Raw genomic sequence first — 23,557 nt, forward strand, 5'->3', positions numbered from 1 at the left:
CCCACTCTGACTGCTTTTTTCCTGCTTTCCTGAGACTTACAAAGAGGGACTAGTTTTTGTCCTTACCCTGTTTAGTTTCAGCATTCTCTGCCATCTTTAAGGGAAAAAGCAAACAGTTCCCTCTCTTTCTTTTAGTGTTTAATAAACTTCTGTCTCTGCATTTTCTGTTTCAGAAATGGAACTCTTCCATCTTTCCAGGACAGAGAAGAAAAATTATTGAGTAGGGTCAGAATGTCTGTGACAAAGAAGACTAAGGTGAGTATCTCTCTCATGCAAAGACAATGTTTTGATGGGTCTTGAGGTCTGCTGCTTGTATAGTGATCTGGGCTGTTGGGATCCAACCTCAATGTCCCACACCAGTTCCCCATCCCCTCTTCTGAACCAATAGCCTGAAATGCCAGAGACCTGGTCAGGGGTACAGGCATGGTCTATGACACAAGGGAAAGCTCATTAGCTTTTTTGAGGATGAAAACTATTATTGTGGCATTGCAGGGGCTGAAGTTAATGTTTACAGCCTAAATTCAAGATGGCAAGAGGCAGAATAAATACAAGGCTCAGTGTCAGAGGATCTGAATTTGAAGCTGAGGTCTTCCCCCAAGTGACTACGGGAAAATGACCAAGTCACACGTTACCTCCCGGCCTCAGGTGTCTTCGATATTAAATGGAGACATTGTGCTGGATGCTCCTGAGGCCCACATTGACCCAAAATTAATAAGTGTAGACATATTAGAAGGGGAGACCCCCATCCATGTAGGGACAACTCTGTCATATATTCTTAGCCAGGGATGCCCACTGTTCTAACTCCAGCATAGGAAAGGGAAGCTAAACAGATCAGCACTGAATGATGCTCAGGATTGAAAGAGGATAAATGAATATTCAGAAAACAAAGTTCATGGCGTCTGGTCCCATCACTTCATGGGAAATAGATGGGGAAACAGTGGAAGCAGTGTCAGACTTTATTTTGCGGGGCTCCAAAATCACTGCGGATGCTGACTGCAGCCATGAAATTAAAAGACGCTTACTCCTTGGAAGGAAAGTTATGACCAACGTAGATAGTATATTAAAAAGCAGAGACATTACTTTGCCAACCAAGGTCCGTCTAGTCAAGGCTATGGATTTTCCCATGGTCATGTATGGATGTGAGAGTTGGACTGTGAAGAAAGCTGATTGCCAAAGAATTGATGCTTTTGAACTGTGGTGCTGGAGAAGACTCTTGAGAGTCCCTTGGACTGCAAGGAGATCCAACCAGTCCATTCTAAAGGAGATAAATCCTGGGTGTTCATTGGAAGGACTGATGCTAAAGCTGTAACTCCAATACTTTGGCCACCTCATGAGAAGAGTTGACTCACTGGAAAAGACTCTGATGCTGGGAGGGACTGGGGGCAGGAGGAGAAGGGGACAACAGAGAATGAGATGGCTGATGGCATCACCAACTCGATGGACATGAGTTTGAGTGAACTCCGGGAGTTGGTGATGGACAGGGAGGCCTGGCGTGCTGTGATTCATGGGGTCGCAAAGAGTCGGTCACGACTGAGCGACTGAACTGAACTGAAATGAATACCATAAATGTCAGGGCCCAGTGGTCAAGAATCTGCCTGTCAGTGCAGGGGACATGGGTTCGATTCCTGGTTGGGGAAGATTCCACACGCCGTGGGGGAACTAAGACCATGCATAGAAACTACTAAAAGCCATGCGCCCTAGAACCCACACTCCACAATCAGATAAGCCACCGCAACGAGAAGCCCATGCACCGCCACTAAAGAGTAGCCCCCATGCAGCCACAAAGACCCAGCACAGCCATAAATAAATAAACAAAAGCCTCTGTGAAGCCAGGGAAGAAGGAGGGTCTGGGGTTTTCTATGGAAGCAATTTGTGGTCTTTTTCCTCCTGCAGCTTTAGAAAGCCTCTGCCCTAGGTTCTTGCCTTTCTTACATGCTTCCATTGAGATCCAAGTTCTGAGGAAGGAGAACAGGGTTGGTCTTAGGCCACCTGTCCTCTCTGTGGTAGGGAAGCAGAGGGTCCTGTGATTGGCAACATGCCAAAGCCACACAGTGGGAAAGGAGGGTAGTTCTCCTGAGGTGGACAAAAGGCAGTCCACATGCATCAGGTTGGAGAAATTCACCTCCCACCAAGGAGGCCTGACTGGTTGGGTTTTGTCTGCCAGTTCACGAAAAAGTAAAAGGATTAGGGCTTGTCCTCTCAAGCCTGAAATAGCAAGGTCATGGCTATGTGGCTTGAGCAGATTTTCCTGGGTGGTTTTTCCAAGTCCGGCATCTACTCTTAGCCAGGCCCTCTGCTTTTGAACTTCTGAAAGACAGGCATTATTAACCCCTTATCTACCAGTGGAAACCAAGCCTCAGAGAGACTAGGTGAGGTTTTCCATGCCACAGAGTAAGTAAGAAGAAAAGCTAGGATTTGAACCCACATCTGTTTGGCTACAAAGCCTGACTCTTTTCATGACACTGCATACTAACAGAGTAAGAGCAGGCATGCTTTCTAGGCCCCGATGTGGGCCAGTAGTCTGAAGGCTTGCATGAGACTTTTTGTCTGAGGGCTTGGATGAGACTTTTTGCTTTGGTCTTTCCCAAGCAGCAGCATTCCCTCTACAGAGAAAAGTTGGGAAACCAAGAAGGAACCTCAAGGAGGCATAGCAGTGATGAGACTTCACCCTTTATAAACACAGTTCATACCTCTGGTTACTTTTACTAAGCTTTGCAACTGCGTGAAAATGTTAGCTGCTCAGCTGTGTCTGACTTTTTGTGACCCAATGGACTGTAGCCCACCAGGCTCTTCTGTCCATGGAATTTTCCAGGTAAGAATATTGGAGTGGGTTGCCATTCCCTTCTCCAGGGGATCTTCCTGACCCAGGAATCAAACCTGGGTCTTTTGCACTGGAAGGCGGATTCTTTACTGTCTGAGCTACCAGGGAAGCCCACAGTCCTGGATAAATAAGACGAAAAAAAGCAAATATGATTTTTAAACTTCAAATTTGGAGAGGGAGAGAAAATGCAGTCATCTTTCAACCTTCTCCAATGCTTCTACTCTTTAGTATTTATTTATGCTCCATAAAGGAACTGGTTTAAATAAGGGGGAAAAATATAAAACCTAACTCAAAATAGTCAGAAGTTATGTCTCTCCTTTTGTGATGAGGTTTCTAGATCTGTGTCATCCGTAGGAGATGACCTCATCTAATAGGTTCCCTTTTCTCTAATAATGAATCTTCCACATGTGACTTTGAATTGAATCTGATTTGTCTTTCATTGATCTTAGCCTGAGAAAACACCACTGTAATGCCAGGCCTCTCGTGCTTTTGCAACTAGGAGACTAAAGGATCCAAACTTCCTATTTCAGATAAGAAAGCATAAGACCAGAACATGAAGGTGCTTTCTCAAAGTTAACATCAGAAGGACAGGGCCATGTATTCAGTTCAGTTCAGTTGCTCAGTCATGTCCGACTCTCCGCGACCCCATGAATCACAGCACACCAGGCCTCCCTGTCCATCACCAACTCCCGGAGTACACTCTAACTCATGTCCATCGAGTCGGTGATGCCATCCAGCCATCTCATTCTCGGTCGTCCCCTTCTTCTTCCGCCCCCAACCTTTCCCAGCATCAGAGTCTTTTCCAGTGAGTCAACTCGTCGCATGAGGTGGCCAAAGTATTGCAGTTTCAGCTTCAGCATCAGTCCTTCCAATGAACACCCAGGATCGATCTCCCTTAGAATGGATTGCTTGGATCTCCTTGCAGTCCAAGGGACTCTCAAGAGTCTTCTCCAACACCACAGTTCAAAAGCATCAATTCTTCAGCGATCAGCTTTCTTCACAGTCCAACTCTCACATCCATACATGACCACGGGAAAAACCATAGCCTTGACTAGACGGACCTTTGTTGGCAAAGTAATGTCTCTGATTTTTAATATATTATCAAGGTTGGTCATAACTTTCCTTCCAAGGAGTAAGCGTCTTTTAATTTCATGGCTGCAATCAGCATCTGCAGTGATTTTGGAGCCCAAAAAAATAAAGTCTGACACTGTTTCCACTGTTTTTCCATCTATTTCCCATGAAGTGATGGGACCAGATGCCATGATCTTTGTTTTCTGAATGTTGAGCTTCAAGCCAACCTTTTCACTCTCCTCTTTCACTTTCATCAAGAGGCTTTTGAGTTCCTCTTCACTTTCTGCCATAAGGGTAGTGTCATCTGCATATCTGAGATTATTGATATTTCTCCCAGCAATCTTGATTCCAGCTTGTGCTTCTTCCAGCCCAGGGTTCCTCATGATGTACTATGCATATAAGTTAAATAAGCAAGGTGACAATATACAGCCTTGACGCACTCCTTTTCCTATTTGGAACCAGTCTATTGTTCCATGTACAGTTCTAACTGTTGCTTCCTGACCTGCATACAGGTTTCTCAAGAGGCAGGTCAGGTGGTCTGGGATTCCCATCTCATTCAGAATGTTCCACAGGTTACTGTGATCCACACAGTCAAAGGCTTTGGCATAGTCAATGAAGCAGAAATAGATGCTCTTCTGGAACTCTCTTGCTTTCTCCATGATCCAGCGGATGTTGGCAATTTGATCTCTGGTGCCTCTGCCTTTTCTAAAACCTGCTTGAACATCTGGGAGTTCACGGTTCACATATTGCTAAAGCCTGGCTTGGAGAATTTTGAGCATGACTTTACTAGCGTGTGAGATGAGTGCAATTGTGCGGTAGTTTGAGCATTTTTTGGCATTCCCTTTCTTTGGGATTGGAATGAAGACTGACCTTTTCCAGTCATGTGGCCACTGCTGAGTTTTCCAAATTGGCTGGCATATTGAGTGCAGCACTTTCATAGCATCATCTCTCAAGATTTGAAATAGCTCAACTGGAATTCCATCACCTCCACTAGCTTTGTTCGTAGTGATGATTTCTAAGGCCCACTTGACTTCGCATTCCAAGATGTCTGGCTCTAGGTCAGTGATCACGTTATCGTGACTATCTTGGTTGTGAAGATCTTTTTTGTACAATTCTTCTGTGTATTCTTGCCACCTCTTCTTAATATCTTCTGCTTCTGTTAGGTCCATGCCATTTCTGTCCTTTATCGAGCCCATCTTTGCATGAAATATTCCCTTGGAATCTCTAGTTTTCTTGAAGAGGTCTCTTGTTTTTCCCATTCTGTTGTTTTCCTCTATTTCTTTGCATTGATCACTGAGGAAGGCTTTCTTATCTTTCCTTGCTATTCTTTGGAACTCTGCATTCAGATGCTTATATCTTTCCTTTTCTCCTTTGCTTTTTGCTTCTCTTCTTTTCACAGCTATTTGTAAGGCCTCCTCAGACAGCCATTTGGCTTTTTTGCATTTCTTTTCCATGGGGATGGTCTTGGTCCCTGTCTCCTGTACAATGTCATGAACCTCCGTCCAGAGTTCATCAGGCACTCTATCTATCAGATCTAGTCCCTTAAATCTATTCCTCACTTCCACTGTATAATCATAAGGGATTTGATTTAGGTCATATCTGAATGGTCTAGTGGTTTTCCCTACTTTCTTCAATTTAAGTCTGAATTTGGCAATAAGAAGTTCATGATCTGAGCCACAGTCAGCTCCTGGTCTTGTTTTTGCTAACTGTATAGAGCTTCTCCATCTTTGGCTGCAAAGAATATAATCAATCTGATTTCGGTGTTGACCATCTGGTGATGTCCATGTGTAGAGTCTTCTCTTGTGTTGTTGGAAGAGGGTGTTTGCTATGACCAGTGCGTTCTCTTGACAAAACTCTATTAGCCTTTACCCTGCTTCATTCCGTGCTCCAAAGCCAAATTTGCCTGTTACTCCAGGTGTTTCTTGACATCCTACTTTTGCATTCCAGTCCCCTATAATGAAAAGGACATCTTTTTGGGTGTTAGTTCTAAAAGGTTTTGTAGGTCTTCATAGAACCGTTCAACTTCAGCTTCTTCAGCGTTACTGGTTGGGGCATAGGCCTGGATTACTGTAATATTGAATGGTTTGCCTTGGAAACGAACAGAAATCATTCTATCGTTTTGTATTACTTACTATGAAAACACATCCTTTCTCTCTCCTCCAAAAAAAATGCATGCCTATGTATTCCCTAGAGTCAAGATGATAAATAGATATTTTTCTGCCAACTCTGACCCACTAATGCAGTGACTACCAGAATCATTGAGCAGTGAGAGTTTGGGAGGACACGTTCGGGATTTAGTTCATTGAATGCCAATGTCTGGTTTGGTGATAGGAGTGACAGCCTATGTCCTGAGTATGTGTTGAGTAATACAGAACAATTCTGAGTCAAGATAGGTAATATGAGAGTCTGGAATCTGCTGAGGGGACTAGGAGAGAAAACAACAGAAAAATACACTTGCCATGTAGTTGACTCCACTGGACAAGGCATAGAGCTGATCCTCTTCCCTATAATAACAACTTACCCTACCTTCCAGTCCCTATCCTTTGAACCCCTGGGGCTTTTGGGAACTTCTAAAGTCCTAAGAGAGGAGTCACTGTTTTGGGTCTTTCCCTTCTAGCTTGGCATTTATTAGCTCATACCTTATTATCAAGCAGTATCTTAATTATCGGGCTTCCCTGGTGGCTCAGTGGTAAAGAATCCATCTGCCAATGCAGTAGACACAGGTTCGATCCCTGGGTCAGGAAGATCCCCTAGAGAAGGAAATGGCAAACCACTCCAGTATTCTTGCCTGGGGAATCTCGTGTACAGAGGGGCCCAGCAGGCTATAGTCCATGAAGTCACAAAGAGTGGGACATGACTTAGCAACTGAACACATACACATGCATCCATCTTAATTATCAGGAACACAGTGATTCTCAATCTTTGTTGCACATTACAGTTACCTGGGGAGCTTTTAGAACACTCAATGCCCAGCTCACATCTCAACTAAATCAATAGCTGGGGGTAAGGCCCAGGCATCAGGAATTTTAAAGGATCCTCAGGTGATTCTAATGTGCAAAGTCTGAGAATCAGGGAGCTAACGTCTAAGTGATCAAAAATAAAGACGGTGCCAGAAACGCAGAAGTAACAAATGGGTGAATGTAACAGAATTAAAGTTCTGGCTCATAACTCTGTGGAGGTTCACCCAATTCTGACAAAGTCAGATGAAGGGCCCCCATGTGAAGACCTCAAAAAAATCCCTTAAGACAAATGAGAGGAAGTGGTATTTACAGCAGGAATTCACTAACATATGAGGAATAGTGAGTGAAAGTTGCTCAGTCATGTCCAATTCTTCGCGACCCCATGGACTACACCGTCTGTGGAATTCTCCAGCCCAGAATACTGGAGTGGGTAGCCTTTCCCTTCTCCAGGGGATCTTCCCAACCCAGGGATAGAACCCTGGTTTCCCTCATTGCAGGCGGATTCTTTACCAGTTGAGCCACAAGGGAAGCCCTATGAGGGGTAGAAGAGACTTCAAATATGTTTTTTTCAAACAAATACAGGGGTTTTTTTTAATAATTTTAATTGGAGGCTAATTACTTTACAATATTGTAGTGGTTTTTGCCATACGTTGACACAAATCAGCCATGGCTATACATGTTTCCCCCCCAAAAAAAATAAAATAAAATAAACAGGTTTACACTATTTTAGATAGATTCATGAGTGACAAGTAAACATACTATTAGAATCATAGAATGTTTAAGTGGGGACAAGCACAAGATATCATCTACTCCATACAAAGTATGGATGGAGAAACTGGGACTCAGAACAAAACACCTTACAGCCGCTCATTGCCTTAATGGCTGTTGCAGACCTTATACAAGGTCCTCAAACCACAGCCCTCTATTGGTTTCCCTGCTCCTCATCATCTCTCCGCCCTTTTCTTTATGGTCCAACATGTTCAAACTGGAACTAGTTATTCATCTACTCCCATCCCATTCACCCCCAGCTTCCAGAGGCCTTACACAAAATTATTGTGACCATCCCTCTCCACAGCCAGCCCATCATCAAGTCCTTTAGATTCTATCTCCAAAACAGATTACCAATCTCTCTGAATCTTGCTGTCTTCATTGTCATCACTCCAATTCAAAGCCATTCAACTCTTCCTTGTTTCATGGTTACAGTGTCTTAACTGGGCCCCTGGATTCCCTCTCTGGTCCATTCTTCACATAAGCAACTTGATTTACCTTCTTAAAAAGCAAAGCAGATCACACAGCTTTCAAAGGGTTCCTCCAGCTCTTAAAATTCAAAGTCCTTTTTACAGCAGGTACTCTCTGGGCTTCCCTGGTGGCTCAGAGGTTAAAGCGTCTGCCTCCAATGCGGGAGACCCGGGTTCGATCCCTGGGTCGGGAAGATCCCCTGGAGAAGGAAACGGTAACCCACTCCAGTATTCTTGCCTGGAGAATCCCATGGACGGAGAAGCCTGGTAGGCTACAGTCCACGGGGTCGCAAAGAGTCGGACACGACTGAGCGACGGAACGGAACGGAACGGACTCTCTGAACAGCCTGGGCTCTGTCTCTCCCCAGTCTCAGCTCAGGCCACTCTTTGCTTCCTCACTAAGCTGTGGCCACCCTGTTTCCTTTAGGTTTTTGTAGGAAAAGAGCAAATTAGCCAAGATGGCAGTGGTCAGGCTCCCTTGCCCCGAACCCTCTCATGTCTTCAGTTCCTATGGCTCCTTGAGTTTTCTTTCAGCCTCTCAGCTCACACTTTGCCTCACTGAGTTCAGCGAATATTGTGCACAGTGAGGTACAGCAAGACAGCTCCTAAACCCCCCTGAATCCTCTCCAGCCTTAACACTCCATCCATGACATTTTCTTCTGGAAACTCAGCTCCCTTGACACCCCTGCTCCTCTCACTGGGTGTCAGGTCTCAATTTCAAAGTCTGTTCTCTGTCTTCCTTCTGATCACCCTCTCTGTCTGTTATGTCCAATCTTGGCTCTTTATTCCCTTTTGAACACTTAATAAAATTGTAAATATTTCATTTATGTACTGCTTTGATTATTAAATTATTTTTCTCCTCCAATAAAATAAACTTCATAAAGGAAGAAAAAAAAAAACCCACATCTGGCTTGTTTATAGTTCCATTTATTCCTGGCACCTGGCAGAAAGCCTGTTCATTAAATAAGCTATGAATGAATGAGAGAATGAACTAATTTTAAAAAGTAAACTATATTACTGTGACTTAAGCTATCTTCCTGGAGGCTTTAAAGGCCAAGTCAGGATGAGAACTCAGGACTCCTAATGACAACACTAGAGAACGCACTGGTCATAGCAAACACCCACTTCCAACAACACAAGAGAAGACTCTATACATGGACATCACCAGATGGTCAACACCGAAATCAGATTGATTATATTCTTTGCAACCAAAGATGGAGAAGCTGTATACAGTTAGCTAAAACAAGACCAGGAGCTGACTGTGGCTCAGATCATGAACTCCTTATTGCCAAATTCAGACTTAAATTGAAGAAAGTAGGGAAAACCACTAGACCATTCAGGTATGACCTAAATCAAATCCCTTATGATTATACAGTGGAAGTGAGAAATAGATTTAAGGGACTAGATCTGATAGACAGAGTGCCTGATGAACTCTGGACCGAGGTTTGTGACACTGTACAGGAGACAGGGACCAAGACCATCCCCATGGAAAAGAAATGCAAAAGAGCAAAACGGCTGTCTGAGGAGGCCTTACAAATAGCTGTGAAAAGAAGAGAGGCGAAAAGCAAAGGAGAAAAGGAAAGATATACCCATTTGAATGCAGAGTTCCAAAGAATAGCAAGGGGAGATAAGAAAGCCTTCCTCAGCGATCATGCAAAGAAATAGAGGAAAATAACAGAATACGAAAGACGAGATCTCTTCAAGAAAATTAGAGATAAAAAGGGAAAATTTCATGCAAAGATGGGCTCAATAAAGGACAGAAATGGCATGGACCTAACAGAAGCAGAAGATATTAAGAAGAGGTGGCAAGAATACACAGAAGAACTGTACAAAAAAGATCTTCATGACCCAGATAATCACGGTGGTGTGATCACTGACCTAGAGCCAGACATTCTGGAATGTGAAGTCAAGTGGGCCTTAGGAAGCATCACTACGAAAAAAGCTAGTGGAGGTGATGGAATTCCAGTTGAGCTATTTCAAATCCTGAAAGATGATGCTGTGAAAGTGCTGCACTTAATATGCCAGCAAATTTGGAAAACTCAGCAATGGCCACAGGACTGGAAAAGGTCAGTCTTCATTCCAATCTCAAAGAAAGGCAATGTCAAAGAATGCTCAAACTACCACACAGTTGCATTCATCTCACATGCTAGTAAAGTCATGCTCAAACTTCTCCAAGCCAGGCTTCAGCAACATGTGAACCGTGAACTTCCAGATGTTCAAGCTGGTTTTAGAAAAGGCAGAGGAACCAGATCAAATTGCCAATATCCGCTGGATCATGGGAAAAACAAGAGAGTTCCAGAAAAACATCTATTCCTGCTTCATTGACTATGCCAAACCATTTGACTGTATGGATCACAACAAACTGTGGAAAATTCTGAAAGAGGTGGGAATACCAGACCACCTGACCTGACGTGCCTCTTGAGAAACCTGTATGCAGGTCAGAAGCAACAGTTAGAAATGGACATGGAGCAACAGACTGGTTCCAAATAGGAAAAGGAGCACGTCAAGGTTGTATACTGTCACCCTGCTTATTTAACTTATATGCAGAGTACATCATGAGGAACGCTGGGCTGGAAGAAGCACAAGCTGGAATCAAGATTGCCAGGAGAAATATCAATAACCTCAGATATGCAGATGACACCACCCTTATGGCAGAAGGTGAAGAGGAACTCAGAAGCCTCTTGATGAAAGTGAAAGAGCAGAGTGAAAAAGTTGGCTTGAAGCTCAACATTCAGAAAACAAAGATCATGGCATCTGGTCCCATCACTTCATGGGAAATAGATGGGGAAACAGTGGAAATAGTGTCAGACTACATTACTTTGCCAACAAAGGTCCGTCTAGTCAAGGCTATGGTTTTTCCACTGGTCACGTATGGATGTGAGAGTTGGACTGTGAAGAAAGCTGATCGCTGAAGAATTGATGCTTTTGAACTGTGGTGTTGGGGAAGACTCTTGAGAGTCCCTTGGACTGCAAGGAGATCCAACCAGTCCATTCTGAAGGAGATCATCCCTGGGTGTTCATTTGTAGGACTGATGCTAAAGCTGAAACTCCGATACTTTAGCCACCTCATGCGAAGAGTTGACTCAGTAGAAAAGACTCTGATGCTGGGAGGGATTGGGGGCAGAAGGAGAAGGGGACGACAGAGAATGTGATGGCTGGATGGCATCACTGACTCGATGGAGGTGAGTTTGAGTGAACTCTGGGAGTTGGTGTTGGACAGGGAGGCCAGGTGTGCTGTGATTCATGGGGTCGCAAAGAGTCAGACATGACTGAGCAAATGAACTGAACTGAATTATCTCTACTCATATTATGCCACCTTTTGAAGGGAATCAGCAGAGTGTAGGATAGTCAAACAGAATCTCTTAGCAACCTCAGGAAAACAAACTCCTTGCATGGCAAAGCTCAGTATCTCTTTTCTATGAACGATGTTACAAACACATTCAGCAGCTCTGACTACAGTGTGGTTGCAGAAAGCCGCAAGCCAGACATGGGCATGTACTTGGCTCCTGTTCCAGTTCTCACTCTGCCATTTCCAGTGTGACTTGGAGTCACCGATTTGACCTGCCTGAGTCTCAGTGTCCCCATCTGTCAATTGGGAATAATAAGTCTATTCTGAATGTTACTAGAATAAAAATGAGGAACAAGGGAACCAGAGTGGGAGGATCAGAAGGCATCACAGTCCTGTCAATCTGCATTTAATATCACTGTCGTTACAGTTAGCTTTATCATTGACAGAACACTCTGCTTCTATAAACCCTTCCCTTTGTCCTCCCTCCTCTGCTCGCCTTAGCATTTCTTTTTTGTTTAGCAATAATAATGAGGAGCAAGAGAGGAATTAGGAGGGACAAAAGGAGAAAGAGGAAAAGGAGGCGGAGTAGAACAAGAAGGGGAGAAGCAGCATTTGCTGATCACCTTCTAGATGTCAGACTCCTTGGATAGCAATTCTAATCTTCACCAACTTCTATTTGGAAAGTGCTATTATCATTCCTGTTTTACAGATTCCCAAGAGTCAGAGATAAGTCAAGTTCTTTCAAGCACAGTAAGTAAATAGCAACCTGGGATTCAGATACGGGCCTACGTGACTCCAAAGCCCAGGCTTATTCTGCCACACCACGCTGTCTCCCTGGATTCAGGGATGAAGTTCTGGGCAGGAGTGAAGAGTAAAAGCAAATCATACCGACATGCAGACTGTGGGCATGTTTATAGTTGCCGACTGTTCATTACTGTATTTTACTACCAAAGCAGCTTTGAGAAATCAACTTAGACACATAGATGGGCAGGAGAACCACACCTGTTTGCAAATGGTCCACAAACCTGGCCTATTTGTTTATGGAAACTTTTTTTTTTATTGTGGTAAAATGCAGATGACACAAACTTTACCATTGTAACCCTTTCAACCCACTCCAGTATTCTTGCCTGGAGAATCCCCATGGATAGAGGAACCTGGCCGGCTATAGTCCATGGGGTCATAAAGAGTCAGACACGACTGAGCAACTAAGCTCATAGCACAACCCTTTTAAAAGGCACAATTCTGGTGCATTTCATACACTCACAAAGTCACACAACCACCATCACCACCTGATTTGAGAGCATTTTCATCACCCTCAAAGGAGATCCCATGGTAACCATTAAGCAATTACTCACCAGGACCTCCCCCCACCCCTCAGCTGCTGGCAACCACTCATTAACTTTCTGTCTCTATGGGTTTTGGCAAACTCTTAGCTTCCTCTTGAATAACGTACTTGGACAAGACCCTTGAAAGATGGCAGTTTCAGAAAACAGCAGCTGCCTTTCTGCTCAGGACTCTGCCCCAGCATTTCCATCAGGTTCCCCAGGGAGCCACTTGCCCATTACCTAATAGAAGAGCACAGAACCTGGAGATCATACAGCTTCCACCCCCAGGGGAGCAACTGCACCAGCAATTGAAGATGCCTAAGAACATTAATGATCATTAGAAGCTGTTCTGATCTCTGGGGACAAGCAATCCTTTCCAGGAACAGAGGTGGGCAGGTCTGCAGGGGGATTCAGGAATAAGCGAAGAGTGTGGAGCTCGGTGGGCTTGAATCTGAACCCTGGCTCCTCCACATATTAGCCGTATGACAGTGATCAGGTCACTCTACCTTCTAAGGCCTCTCTTTCCAAAGATGTAAAACTGAGAAGGTGAAACCTACCTTGTTGGGGTAGTGGATTGAAGGAGACACAATACACATCTACTATTTCTTTACTACTTCAGTTCAGTTCAGTTCAGTCACTCAGTCGTGTGACCCCATGAATCACAGCACGCCAGGCCTCCCTGTCCATCACCAACTCCCGGAGTTCACTCAAACTCATGTCCATCGAGTCGGGGATGCCATCCAGCCATCTCATTCTTTGTCGTCCATGTATCCTCCCACCCCCAATCCTTCCTAGCATCAGACTCTTTTCCAGTGAGTCAACTCGTCGCATGAGGTGGCCAAAGTATTGGAGTTTCAGCTATAGCATCAGTCCTTCCAATGAACACCCAGGACTGATCTCCTTTAGAATGGACTGGTTGGATCTCCTTGCAGTCCAAGGGACTCTCAAGAGTCTTCTCCAGCACCACAGTTCAAAAGCATCAATTCTTCGGCGATCAGCTTTCTTCACAGTCCAACCCTCACATCCATACATGACCACTGGAAAAACCATAGCCTTGACTAGATGGACCTTGGTTGGCAAAGTAATGTCTCTGCTTTTTAATATGCTATCTAGTTTGGTCATAACTTTCCTTCCAAGGAGTAAGCGTCTTTTAATTTCATGGCTGCAATCAACATCCACAGTGATTTTGGAGCCCAAAAAAAGAAAGTCTGACACAGTTTCCACTGTTTCCCCATCTATTTCCCATGAAGTGATGGGACCAGATGCCATGATCTTTGTTTTCTGAATGTTGAGCATCAAGCCAACCTTTTCACTCTCCTCTTTCACTTTCATCAAGAGGCTTTTGAGTTCTTCTTCACTTTCTGCCATAAGGGTGGTGTCATCTGCATATCTGAGGTTATTGATATTTCTCCCAGCAATCTTGATTCCAGCTTGTGCTTCTTCTAGCCCAGCGTTCCTCATGATGTACTCTGCATAGAAGTTAAATAAGCAGGGTGACAATATACAACCTTGACATACTCCTTTTCCTATTTGGAACCAGTCTGTTGTTCCATGTCCAGTTCGAACTGTTGTTTCCTGACCTGCATACAGGTTTCTCAAGAGGCAGGTCAGGTGGTCTGGGATTCCCATCTCTTTCAGAATGTTCCACAGTTTATTGTGATCCACACAGTCAAAGGCTTTGGCATAGTCAATGAAGCAGAAATAGATGTTTTTCTGAAACTCTCTTGCTTTCTCCATGATCCAGCGGATGTTGGCTATTTGATCTCTGGTTCCTTTGCCTTTTCTAAAACCTGCTTGAACATCTGGAAGTTCACATTTCACATATTGCTGAAGCCTGGCTTGGAGAATTTTGAGCATGACTTTACTAGTGTGTGAGATGAGTGCAATTGTGCGGTAGTTTGAGCATTCTTTGGCGTTCCCTTTCTTTGGGATTGGAATGAAAACTCACCTTTTCCAGCCCCATGGCCACTGCTGAGTTTTCCAAATTTGCTGGCATATTGAGTGCAGTACTTTGACAGCATCATCTTTCAGGATTTGAAATAGCTCCACTGGAATTCCAGCACCTCCACTAGCTTTGTTCGTAGTGATGCTCTCTAAGGCCCACTTGACTTCACATTCCAAGATGTCTGGCTCCAGGTGACCCCCACTAACTCAGGTAGAAGTTATATCTACAACACAGGATCTGAAATTTAAACCAAGCAAGAACCTATCTTTACCATGTGGAAAATAAATAGGCATTATATTACCTTTACTAAAATGAAAGACAAATCAACCTATTTTAACATATATGATACAGCGGGGAAATCCATTATGGAAAACAAACCATGATCTAATCACTGTGCCAGGTTTAGTTCAAAAGGTGATATGCTAGACACCATTCTGAGTTCTGAGGTTAAATGATTAATAAAACAAGATAGTGTAATCAGACAGCCTTGGCTTCAAATCCTAACTACACTAGCTACATGACATTGAACGAATAACTTCCAGGCTCACTCTTCTTTAGAAATAAGAATAGTACTAACTTCATAAGGTTATTTGAGGGTTAAATGAGATAATCTATATAAAGTATTTAGCATGGTATACCAAGTCAGCAATCAATAAATGTTAGATATTAGAATTATAATTTTTAATAATTAAAAGTATTAAAAAATGAGTTCTCTTGGATAAAAGCACTGGAAGCCCCCAAGAGAGTCCAGGATTGTTTTTGGGGGAAGTGACATCTTAAAGGATGTATATGAATTAACCAGATGGGGAGGGCAAGGTCATTCTTTTTGTGGTGTGTGTGTGTGTTTATTATTTTTTATTAATTTATTTTAATTGGAGGCTAATTACTTTACAATATTGTAGTGGTTTTTGCCATACATTTTTGCATGAATCAGCCATGGGTGGACATGTGTAACCCATCCTGAACCCCTCCCCCACCCCCTCCCCATCCCATCCCTCAGAGTCATCCCAGTGCACTGACCCTGAGCGCCCTGTCTCATGCATCGAACCTGGACCGGTGATCTATTTCACATTTCAATGCAAAGTCAATCTAAGAGGAGTGAACAGCACAAGAAAAGGCAAGAAGGCACAGAGCAGTGCACTCACTGTGTGACAGAAGCTGTGGGCAGCTCACTGGGAGGGAAGGAGAGCGGGAAAGAACCAGATGAAGACAACACCATAGGCCATCCTACAACTTAGTCTACCCTGGGGGCAGTAAGGAACCACTGAAAGGTTTTAAGCACAGTAATCCGAGGCTCCGCTCTGCCTTTGAGAAGCATCCCTCTGGCAGTTGCCAGCAGGATGAATTTCATAAAAATAATTCAGGAAGCTGTTGAAATAATTTAAGCAAGAAGATAGCAAACTGAACTAAGACAACAGTAGCAAAAACAAAGAGGATAAAAAAATGTGGGGATTGACTGAATTCAGGTTGAAGCACGGAGAAGGCAATGGCAACCCACTCCAGTACTCTTGCCTGGAGAATCCCATGGACGGAGGAGCCTGGTAGGCTGCAGTCCATGGGGTCGCTAAGAGTCGGACACGACTGAGCGACTTCACTTTCACTTTTCCTTTCATGCATTGGAGAAGGAAATGGCAACCCACTCAAAAGTTCTTGCCTGGAGAACCCCAGGGACGGGGGAGCCTGGTGGGCTGCCGTCTATGGGGTCGCACAGAGTCGGACACGACTGAAGCGACTTAGCAGCAGCAGCAGCAGGTTGAAGCAGGGGTTGCCCAGAGGTTTCAAATTTTACAGAGGTGGAGGGGCTTTATTCCAACAGGACACGCTCAAGGCAGGCAAGCTCCCTGGAGGGTAAGGAGTTCCCTTTATTTATCGAACAAACAGTGTGAAGGAATTGACTAACCTGTGAAGTGCTACTTAGATGCCCCTCCAGGAATGGAGGTCTGGGCTTCTGTGTGCCCGCCTGCAGTGACTGACTGACAGACAGAAGGGCTGCCTCAGGCCAACTGAGGACAGTGCTGACGGGTCTTCTCCACGCAGAGCTACGCGCGGGGCCTCTGTCCTCTCACCTCACAAGAGGCCCTCCTGAGAACAACTCGAGTGAACTTCCGGCCCGCCTGGCTCCACCGGACTCAGCTTCCTGAGAAACGCAACCTGCCACAGGTGTGCCCTTTTACCACAACAGTTCTGGGAAGAGTGGAAGATGGGGAGAACGATCTGTTTAACAGGTGAGGATCTGTTACAAATTGAGCTTGAGAGCTCAGAGTTGAATCAGATTGAGATGCCTCAAGTGTCCTTCTCTAGAAGTTTCTCTCCATGGTACCTCTCAGCAGGTTCTTGAGCCTGGCTGAACATGAGCACCATCTTAGGGCTTTTTACTTCAAATATCAGTCTGTATCAATTTACATTCCCACCAACAGTGCAAAAGCGTTCCCTTTTGTCCACATCCTCTCCAGCGTTTATTGTTTGTAGACTTTTTGATGATGGCCATTCTGACTAGTGTGAGGTAATATCTCATTGTAGTTTTGATTTGCATTTCTCTAATAATGAGCGATGTTGAGCATCTTTTCATGTGTTTGTTAGCCATCTGTATGTCTTCTTTGGAGAAATGTCTATTTAGGCCTTTTTCCCACTTTTTGATTGGGCTGTTTGTTTTTCTGGCATTGCTTTCTATGAGCTGCTTGTATATTTTGGAAATTAATCCTCTGTCAGTTGTTTCATTTGCTATTATTTTCTCCCATTCTGAGGGCTGTCTTTTCACCTTGCTTATAGTTTCCTTTGCTGTGCAAAAGCTTTTAAACTTAATCAGGTCCCACTTGTTTATTTTTATTTCCACTACTCTAGGAGGTGGGTCATAGAGGATCTTGCTTTGATTTATGTCATGAAGTGTCTGCCTATGTTTTCCTCTAAGAGTTTTTTAGTTTCTTGTCTTACATTTAGGTGTTTAATCCATTTTAAGTTTATCTTTGTGTGTGGTGTTAGGAAGTGTTCTAATTTCATTCTTTTACATATAGCTGTACAGTTTCCCAGCACCATTTATTAAAGAGGCTGGCTATCTTTGCCCCGATGAATGGATAAAGAAGTTGTGGTACATATACACAATGGGATATTACTCAGCCATAAAAAGGAACACATTTGAGTCAGTTCTAATGAGGTGGGTGAACCTAGAGCCTATTATACAGAATGAAGTAAGTCAGAAAGAGAAATCGTATTCTAACATATATACGGAATCTAGAAAAATGGTGCTGAAGAATTGATTCACAGGGCAGCAATGGAGAAACAGACATGGAGAACAGACTTATGGACATGGCGAGAGGGGAGGAGAGGGTGAGATGTTTGGAAAGAGTAACATGGAAACTTACATTACCATATGTAAAATAGATAGCCAATGGGAATTTCCTTTATGGCTCAGGAAACTCAGAGGCTCTGTATCAATGCAGAAGGGTGGGATGGGAAGGGAGATGGGAGGGGGGTTCAAAAGGGAGGGGATATACGTATACCTATGGCTGATTCATGTCAAGGTTTGACAGACAACAAAATTCTGTAAAGCAATTATCCTTCCATTAAAAAATAAATAAATTTAATATAATATATATATATATGTCTGGATCCCAGCACCAGAAATTCTGATTTGGTGGGTCTGGAATGGTGTCCCTGTCAGTTATTATAAATCTCCTTCCTGGTAAATGACAGAGCCCAACTTACACCAGCCTTGGCAATAAAAAAAATTGTGTTGGGGAAAAATTTATAAGGATAGTGGGGTATCTCAATAAGGGTAAGCATGAAATGCAGCTAAGCTTCAGAAATAAGGAATTGAAGTCTCAGTGCGATCAGAAGTCATATTCTTTTCCTTTTCTCTTTTTCTCCTCGTGTGCCTGCTTCAATTCTGTTCTGCTCCTTCCTTCAGGTACCATGGCATTCATGGCTGAAGACAAAAATGACCACTAGCAGCCCCCAAGATTTACATCAGTAAAGACACTCAAAGAATCTAGATTCTCTTTCTCAAGACTAGAATCAAATTCTCCATGAGATACTCTGATTAGCCCAAATTTAGGCAGGTGTCTACAAGCCCCTGAAGCAATTAGTTTGTGTCTTAAAGGTGAGGTCATAATATAATATAATCTTTCTTCAGTGATTTTGATGATGACAAGGGGTAACTCTTTGCAAAGGGATGTCTGGGCAGACAATTCCAAAACTGTTCACTGCATCTTTACCTCATACCACCCCTTGGCTTCCCTCTGTCCCTTTACCCCCATTTTCTAATCCTAGCATGGACGTGATTTGAAATTGTTCCTGTTGGTGGTCTAACTTTAAATGTGTTCTCAACTTTGAAAAGGCTAGAGAGGAGAGGAAGTCAATTGGGATCAATAACATACAATCAGGGAAGCCTCTGAGATTAGAGATAGAGGAAAGGCTTGCAGAGATCCTCTCCTCAAACCCTGCCATTTTTTATTTCATTTGGGGAAGCTGACATGCAAAGAGGTTCAAAATTTCTCAAAATCACATTTTATGAGATTGCAGGGTTGAACCTGGTACCCAGTTTTCCAACCTTTCAGTCTAGTGTTCTTTTCTTTACAATCAATAAACATCTTGAAGCAATTACCAACCGAAAATAATTCAAAAATTAAAATCAAACACCTCCGAGATAAAGTAAATCAATGGAATTTGATTTGTACAAATTTGATTTATACACCATTTTCCTCAATATTTACTTATTCTATAAGTCAAGAACAACCCACAACAATCACACTGTGTCTAATTCTCATATGGTTTCAAGGTAGCTACCATGACAAGTAATTGTGAAACAAATTATTTTCATCCATGAATGGAAGCAATAGGGGGTTTAGAATTTGTCAGGCAGACCCGTAATTAACAGGTTGATTGCTTGGGGCCTTAAGAAGGGTGATCAGAGGAGGATTGTGGGGCACCACAGGCAAATAGAAAGCTCACTGAGGAGATGGGAGGCCGGGGTTCTGGTCCAACTCCACCCCTGGTTTTGAGCCAAATATTTCCCTTCTCTGGGTCCCAGAGGCCCTATATGTGAAAGGAGGAGTTTGAATGAGAAATGCATTTCCCCAACTATAGCTATGCCATCTCGGTGCCTCTTCAAGATGGCATGACAGCTTCATCATAACTTATTTAATAATCTATCTTTACCTCAACTCTCTTTGGTTAAATTTTAATAAGAAAACCTTACCACTGTTAAAAACCAGCATCACTTACATCAGCTGAGGATAACTATCTCAGCATATATGTAATTATTCAAATAAACAAAAATGTTCACCTGCATTCCATTAAAAAGTTCCCGTGCTACTACCACTGGTATATGTACCCTGTGATGGGGACCCTTGGACCAAACGATCTATAGGGACTTCTGGCTCCAACTTGGGCTGCCCTTTAGGAATGGTCAGAGGTCAAATGAGATAGAAGTCAAAGGACCTCACACATAAGAGAATTTTTGGACTTAAAACTCAAAATTCAGAAAACTAAGATCATGGCATCTGGTCCCATCACTTCATGGAAATTAAATGGGGAAATAACAGAAACAGAGAGACTATTTTGGGGGGCTCCAAAATCACTGCAGATGGTGACTGCATCCAGGAAATTAAAAGATGCTTTCTCCTGGAAGAAAAGCTATGATCAACCTAGATAGCATATTAAAAAGCAAAGACATTACTTGTCCATCTAGTCAAAGCTATGGTTTTTCCAGTAGTACTGTATGGATGTGAGAGTTGGACTATAAAGAAGGCTGAGCGCTGAAGAATTTATACTTTTGAACTGGTGTGTTGGAGAAGACTCTAGAGAGTCCCTTGGACTGCAAGGAGATCCAACCAGTCCATCTTAAAGGAGATCAGCCCTGAATATTCATTGGAAGGACTGATGCTGAAGCTGAAACTCCAATACTTTGGCTACCTGATGAGAAGAACTGACTCATTGGAAAAGACCCTGATGCTGGGAAAGATTGAAGGCGGGAGAAGAAGGGGATGACAGAGGATGAAACAGTTGGATGGCATCACTGACTCAGTGGACATGAGTTTGAGTAGGCTCCTGGATTTGCTGATGGAGAGGGAGGCCTGGCGTGTTGCAGTCCATGGGGTCGCAAAGAGTTGGATACAACCAAGCGACTGAACTGAGCTGAACTCCCTGTTGTAGGACCTGTTTCTCTGCTGTTGACCTTTCCTGTCACTGCCCTGGAAATGCAGTCCACGGACCTGGCCTAGGCTTGCTTACTTATCTTTTCAAGGCACTCAATCCAAACACTGCTGTCAGGTTGACTTTAAGAAGGAATGACCTGATAACAATTTCCTGTTTTGTACTAGTTCAGGAAATTCTGGATTTTAGTAGAGGTCAGTGCCTTAACACACCACACACACACACCACATACACACAGTTTCTAATTCCAGTGTTGGAATTTCAGGCAGCTCTAGCAAAGGATATGGAAGACCTATAGGCAGGACACTTCCCCAATTACATCGTGTCTCTATCTGTTGTTTGTCACATCCACCTTTCATGGTTCCCTCCCTTTCTCCCTCTTATCCTTCCTTCCTATTGTCATTTCCCCCTTGTCTACTGTTTTCTTTCTTTGTATTTCTTTCGCAGTCATTTTCCACCCTGCTCCAACTCTGTTTTCTCTTTATATTCTTCCAGCTCATTTTTTTCTCTCCCAAATTTCTTCAACATCAACTTGGCAAATACTTATTCAGCGCCTTCTCACTGACAGGCATTGGTGCCAGTCCTCCCCAGTGCCTCTCCCTCACTTATTCCACCACCCACGCACCCACCCACCCACCCATCCATCCATGCACCCATCCACCCACCATCCATCCCATCCATCCACCCACCCATCCATCCACCACCCACCCATCCATCCATCCACCCACCCATCCATCCACCCACCCATCCATGCATCCACCCACCCACCCATCCATGCATCCACCCACCCACCCACCCATCCATCCATCCATCCATCCACCCATCCATCCATCCATCCATCCATCCACCCACCCATCCATCCACCCACCCATCCATGCATCCACCCACCCACCCATCCATGCATCCATCCCCCACCCACCCACCCATCCATCCATCCATTCACCCACCCATCCATCCACCCACCCACCCACCCATCCATCCATCCACCCATCCATCCATCCACCCATCCATCCATCCACCCACCCATCCATCCAGTATTTATTCAGAACCCACCTCTCAGCCTCTGCTTAATTCTTTTCCATCAGCTTTCTGAACCCTATTTTGGCCCATCTTCTGACCCCACCAGTTGCTGGCTGATCAGGCACAGAAGCCCTCAGAGGGGCTAAAGCAAAGAACAAGACTGTTGACTCCAGCTAAATTTGTGGCAAATGTCCCAGATTGGTCTGGAACTTTAAAATATATCCAGAACTACCAAAAATGGACCACAGAACTAGACTCCCAGCACCAGCCTCCAGTTGCAGCTTGGGGATGGGAGGGCTGGTGTCTGTTGGATGGGCAATAGCACCATCCTCTCCCTTACCCAGGCAGTGGCAGGTGGACACTGCAGTTCCAAGTCTAGCCTCTGGCCCAGACCAGACATCCCACGTGGTCAAACATCCCAGGTGGTCAGACGTCCCAGCCCTGAGTATCTCCAGACTTTGCAGAGGCTGAGAATGGACTTAATGTAGACTCCAGTGGTAGAATCACAAACTAGGAGAGCTGGCAGTATTCAGCCAGAGGCTATTCTGTTTGAAAGTGAAAGTTTTAGTCACTCAGTTGTGTCCAACTCTGTGACCCTGTGGACTGTATAGCCCACCAGGCTCCTCTGTCCATGGAATTCTCCAGAAAGAATGCTGGAGTGGATTACCATGTCCTTCTCTACAGGATATCTTCCTGACCCAGGGAGTGAACCCAGGTCACTCTCCTGCACTGCAGGCAGATTCTTTATCATCTGAGCCACCACAGGAAGTCCACTCTGTTTATGGGTGAGAGAAATGAGAGCTAAAGAAAGAGTGAGCTTTATAGACCCCAGGCCACAGAGGAGTTAGTGGCAGAGGTGAACTAGAACCCAGACTATCTGACAACTAACCTCCCAACCCCGTCACTGAAGCTTTCTCACCTTCCTGCCTCCCTAAAAGCCACTTTGGATCAATTACATGGTGAGTGTTTGCACTTTCTACAAAGAGAGAGTCTAATGATGCTGCTCCATTTTCTCCACTGTCTGAACTGTATGCCTCATAAAGTCAGTACGTGCATGCTAAGTTGCTTCAGTTATGTCCAACTCTTTGCTACCCCATGGACTGTAGCCTGTCAGGCTCCTCTGTCCATGGAATTATCCAGGCAAGAATACTGGAGTAGGTTTCCACGCCCTCCTCCACGCAATTTTCCCAACCCAGGGATCGAACCTACGTCTCTTATGTCTCCTGTTTTAGCAGGTGGGTTCTTTACCACTAGTGCCACCTGGGAAGCCCCAGCATGATGATAATGAGAAAAAAAAAAAAAAGATTTATCAAGTGTTTACCACATTAAGTCATTTACATGCATTATCTCATTTAAATCTCACAGCAGTGCTTGGATGTAGATATTAACGTGATCCCTAATTTACAGATGAAGAAAGAGACCCGAAGAGAATTCATAAGGCCACATGGTTAGCAATTGTTAGGACCTAATGGAGCAGCTCACATTCTTTACAACAGACTAGACAAGATATCTCAAAGTAGTTTCAGAGAGAGTATATATATATATGTATATATGAACGACAAAGTAGGTAAGTACGGAGTCAAGGCTGCTGAGATGCAAGAATCCTTGCTCCAGGTCCTGGGTCCCTGATGCTATAGAAAACGGTGGTATGAAAGCAAAATTTCATCCAGCAAGAGCCATTCCCAAGGCAGGAGTAGATGGAGCAGGGGGAGGGTGCGAGGGGTGTGACTGAAGGAAG

This window comes from Moschus berezovskii, chromosome 8, assembly GCF_049115385.1.
Source record: "Moschus berezovskii isolate FMDL1 chromosome 8, NW_MosBer_1.0, whole genome shotgun sequence".
Classification (NCBI taxonomy): Eukaryota; Metazoa; Chordata; class Mammalia; order Artiodactyla; family Moschidae; genus Moschus; species Moschus berezovskii.